The 5,318-nt window shown below is 44.7% G+C and overlaps 1 protein-coding gene across 4 annotated transcripts in view; it reads right to left on the bottom strand.

The window, feature by feature from the left end:
• The window catches only part of BCL2L13 (BCL2 like 13), an 80,910-nt gene extending 75,606 nt beyond the window's left edge, over positions 1-5,304 (bottom strand). For all 4 annotated transcript variants that reach the window (XM_021719407.1, XM_021719406.1, XM_021719405.1 and 1 more), the window contains exon 1: positions 5,262-5,304. The gene's annotated coding sequence lies outside the window, so the exon portion shown is untranslated. The remainder of the gene's footprint in view (positions 1-5,261) is intronic.
• Between the last annotated feature and the right edge of the window lie 14 nt (positions 5,305-5,318).

Here is a 5,318-nt window from a genome sequence, read left to right as displayed (position 1 = left end):
GCTTATCTTTTGCACAGTGTAAACTGTTGCCATATTTGTTACCCATTTGCTTCTTTCTATGCCTTACATCCATTAAGTTGCAAGTAGAGTCCTCCCGTGGTACTGGTTCCAAGATGCCCTTGGATACCAAAATCTGCAGATGTTCAAGTCCCTTCCTAAAATGGCATAGTATTTATATATAACCTACGCACTTCCTCCTGAATACTTTAAGTCATCTCTAGATTACCTATATTTATACAATACAATGTAAATGTTATGTAAATAGCTGTTATATTATATTGGTTTTTACTTGAATTATTGCTGTATTTTTTTCTAACATTTTCCAGTCTGAGGTTGGCTGAATCTATAGATATGGAACCATGAATAAGGAGAGCCACCAGAAGCTGCCAGGCAAATGGACAGCCTGAGGAACTTAGGGTAACTTAATGCTGTGTTCATATATTCATTTGGTGACATCTCCAAAACTAGTCACAAATAAGATATCCATGATCCTTCAATAACAAATGTAATACACACAATGCTACAATATATGGTTTGCTTTTTTTTTTTTTTAACTAGATTTCTTTTTTTTTTACTTTTTTGGGGTTAGAGTCTCACTCTGTCACCCAGGCTAGAGTGCAGCGGCACACCCACGGCCACCGCAGCCTCAACCTGCTGGGCTCAGGCAATCCTTCCACTTCAGTCTTCTAAGAAGCTGGAACTACAGGCATGTACCCCATGCCTGGCTAAGTTTTTTATTTATTGTAGAGATGAGGTCTCACCAAGTTGCCCAGGCTGGTCTCCAACCTGTAGGCTAAGGCAATCCTCTCACCTCGGCCTCCCAAAGTGCTGGGATTATAGATGTAATCATAGTACCTGGCCAAACTAGATTTCTGTTGCAAATCCCAATCCAAATTCCAAGCTACAACTAGCACTACTGACACTGCAGGAATTAGGCACATTTTATGAACTATAATCAGAAAATATACAGCAATTAATAAATTCTTATGAAAAGCAAATGTACAGCAACGTAGGTCTTTTGTATCTGTTTCCCAAACTTGTCTCAACAAATCACCTGGATGCCTGTTAAAAATAGAAATTTCTGGCCCAGCACAGTGGCTCACCTGTAATCCAGAACTTTGGAAGGCCGAAGTGAAAGGATTGCCTGAGCCCAGGGTTTCAAGATCAGCCCGAACAACTTGGTGAGACCCCGTCTCTACAATAAATAAAAAAATTAGCCTGGCATGGTGGTACATGCCTGTAGTTCCAGCTACTTGGAAGGCTAAGGCAGAAGGATCGCCTGAGCCCAGCAGGTCAAAGCTGTGGTGGCCATGAGCATGCCACTGTACTCTAGCCTGAGCAAAAGAGTGAGAGTTCAACTCAAAAATAAAAAATCCAGCTTTTAAAATAATAATAATACGTACATATCGCATCCTTTAACTTCATAGAACCATAACAGAAACACCTTGCAAACTAGCATTTTAATTAAATTATTTCAAAATTTTTTGTTTTTAGACCATTTCTTTCCATTAAAATAAAACTATAATGCAATAACAGTATTAAACTCTCCTGTAATATAGAGTTGAACACAACTATAATCCCAGTTCATTAAGAGAAAGATAAAAAATTTACAGATAACTCCATCACAAATCAAAAATCTTGAATTTTAAATATTAACAAAGTTTCTTGGCTATCAGATCTTTAGTATCATGACTCACTGGTGTCTTGAATAGGGTTTTTTTTTTTTTGGTAGACACAGGGGTCTCACTGTGTTGCCTAGGTGAGTCTCGAACTTTTGGCCTCAACTGACCCTCTCACCTTTGCCTCTCAAAGTGCTGAGACTACAGTTACGATACCTCCCAAAAAAGTTCCACAAATCAACATGAAATCCAACATTTTCTAATTCATGTTTTATTCGCTCTTATTGAATTCTAGAACTTTCTCTGAAAGCAGTTAAATAAAATAATTCAAATAAAAATTGTGAAATTGCAAAAATCCACCCCACCCATCTGAGAAATGCTACTGGGCAAGGTATCATTTTAAAAATGTAGCACACACTAGTACTCTAATGTAGACTATCCCCCTTCCAATTAAAGCATGCCTAAGCAAAACACTCTTGTTCAATCTTGTGTTAAGAGCTGCCCCAAAATATCTGCACTCAGCAGTTGGCATTCACAGAGAATTCAGAGGATTGCTTCACTTTCACAACTCCCCTACAATTTAACTTTCACACGAATTAGGCTTCCGATACATGCGTATCTAGCTTGTGTAAGAGGGAGACATAAAATTCAGTTACTCTGCTCCACTTCTAGGTATATGCCAGAGAGAAATGAAAACACATCTACACACAAAAATGTTGCACATGGATATTAAAAGGCTGGGGCACAGTGGCTCACACCTATAATACCAGCCCTTTGGGAGGTTGCAGCAGCAGGATTGCTTGAGCTCAGGAATTCAAGACCAACCTAGGCAACACAGCAAAACCTGTTCTCTACAAAAAAAAATCAAAAAACTAGCCAGCCACAGTGGCTCACCCCTATAATCCCAGCCCTTTGGTAGGCCGAAGTGAAAGGATTGTCTGAGCCCACAGGTTCAAGACCGGCAAGACCTCATCTCTACAATAAATTTAAAAATTAGCCGGGGATGGTGGTGCGTGCCTGTAGCTTCAGCTACTTGGAAGACTGAGGCAGAAGGATCATCTGAGCCCGGCAGGTTGAGGCTGCGATGGCTGTTAACCTGCCACTGCACTCCAGCCTGGGTACAGAGTGAAATACCAACTCAAAACAAACAAACAAAAACTAGCCAGGCGTTGTGGCACATGCCTGGAATCTCAGCTACTTGGAGGCTGAGGTAGAAGGATTGCCTGAGCCCAAGAAGTTGAGGCTGCGGTGAGTCATAACTGTGACAATGCACCTCCAGCCTGGGTAAGAGTGAAGCCCCGACTCAAAAAAATAAACCAAAGCAGCACTATACGTAACAGTCAAAAAATGGAAATAACTGCCCACAACTGATGAACAGATTTTAAAATGTCATGCCTATACACACACAATGAAACTTAATGTGGCCATAAGGAATGATATGGGCTACAACATGGATTAACTCTGAAGAAAACATGAAAAGACCACATATGATCCCATTCATGTAAAATGTCCAGGATAGGGAAATCTATAGACAGAAAGTAGGTGGGGGCTGGGGCGAGGAATAAAGAATGACTGCTACTGGGTATGGGGTGACCTTCTGAGGCACTAAAATGTTTGTGATAGTGGGGGCACAACTCTGTGGATACACTGAAAACCACTGAATTGTACAAATGGTGAGCTGTATGATAGTTATATTTCAATAAAGTTGTGCAAAAATCAACTACTCTAGCTGAGTTCAGTGGCTTAGCCTATAATCCCGTGCCTTGGGAGGCTGAGGTGAGTGAATTGCCTGAGCCCGCGGGTTCGACACCCGCCTGGGCAACTTGGCGAGACCTCATCTCTACAATAAATCCAAAAACTAGCCGGGTGTGGTAGCACACGCCTGTAGTTCCAGCTACTCGGAAGGCTGAGGTGGAAGGATCGCCGGAGCCCAGCAGGTCGAGGCTGCGGTGGCTGGGAGCGGCCACTGCACTCCAGTCTGGGCGACAGAGTGAGACTCTAACTCAAAAAAAAAAAAAAAAAAAAAAATCAACTACTCTGATTCTTTTGTGGCTCACAAGTGTGATGACTGGGCTCTCACACTAATGTGAAGACCCTGTTGCCTTGTCAGCTCATTGGCACACTACCTGCCAAGGAAAAAACAAAAAGAGAAAAAGAAACCAGCTAATCTGAAATAGCTCCCTGCCATAATATACAGTAAACAAGAACTCTCGGTGACCATTTATTTAGAGTAAGATATAAGTCAAAATGATGTCTGAAAAATTATAAAATAATGAAACTACTAAATGATTGCTTAAAATTTCTATATGGCCAGTGGTGGTGGCTCACACCTCTAATCCCAGCATTTGGGAGGTGGAGGTGAGAGGACTGCCTGAGTCCAGAGGTTCGAGACTAGACTAGGCAACTTGGCCAGACCTCGTCTCTACAAAAAAGAAAAAAGAAAATAAGCCATTTGAAAAAAAAAAAAATACAGAACAGCACTTGACCATTCAAAGGATTTTCAAGACCCTTAACTTCCTATTACCAAATGATATTTCACAATGCTTTAACTATTTTCAGGGTACATTTATCCAACTGTATACATGAACTGTAAGTAAGTCACTACCTATGCAACCACTTGCTTAATTTTCGGGATGGGGGGGGTGCTAAAAAAAAAAAAAAAAGAAAGAAAGAAGGTATCTGAAGGGTGTGGCAACACCACCAAGGACACACAGGTCAGGACAAAGAGCAACATTCTGGTTTACACCAAACCTCCAGGGGAAATCTTACAGTTATGTAGGAAAAAAAAAAAATCCGTCTTCTTTTACACCGCACAGCAAAAAGAGGAGGGGGCACTGTCGGTGTAAGACTTGTAAACACAGACAGTGAGATAGCTCTTTTGGATAAACAAACACTCGTGCGGGGAGTGGCTAAGCACTAAACAAAGCTATTGGTCAACAGCGTGTGGACAACCGGCCCGGCCCGTCCGAGGCTGGCCCCTAGGTCAGAGCCTCGACTCCAAATGAAGTCCAGGCATCCTGCCCTCGTGGCCGTCAGGAAGAGACTTAGGATCGCCCGAGAATGTTCAGAGGGCAAAGCGAAGGGAACGGTGTCTCGGTGTGAGCTGGGTTTTTTTCTGTAAAGGGGTGTCAGGACCACAGCCACGAATTCCAGCTAAGAACATTACGGTCTCTGACGGCCCCTGGGAACCAACGCCTCGCCCCGGCAGGGCTCATCTCTGACCGCCCTAAGGGAATCGCACGGAAAGCGTGTCCTCCACCGAGAAGGAGTCCGCGCTCCCCAATAAGCCCTAAAAAGGAGCCCTAAACACGGACCCGGAGCTGTCGTGTGAAGCTGTTTGCGGGGAGGGACAGCGGCGCCCGGGAGAGCCCGGTCCCGGCAGGCAGCCCACGCCGGGAGCGGCCCCCGCGGAGGGGCCACGCGACCGGGATGAAACGGACCCCGTCAGCCTCCAGCACCCTCGGGCGCCGGGACACACACACACACACACACGCGCGCGCACGCAGATTCTCTCACTCACACTCACGCGTCGTCGGAGCCACTGGGGAGTCGGTGGCTCGGTACCGTCCCGGGACACCTTCCTAACCAGGTGAAAGCCGCCTCCTCACCAACTCTGTCTGCCCAGAGCCCCACTCCCCTCACCTGGCCCTGGCCCCTGCCCCAGAGGAGATGAAAGAGGCGGCGGCGGCGGCGGCGGCG

Source organism: Carlito syrichta, unplaced genomic scaffold (genome assembly GCF_000164805.1).
Source record: "Carlito syrichta isolate Samal-C Ts95f unplaced genomic scaffold, Tarsius_syrichta-2.0.1 Scaffold314629, whole genome shotgun sequence".
Lineage (NCBI taxonomy): Eukaryota > Metazoa > Chordata > Mammalia > Primates > Tarsiidae > Carlito > Carlito syrichta.
Note: the sequence above shows the minus strand (reverse complement) of the source record. Positions and strands in the feature narration are given on the sequence as shown.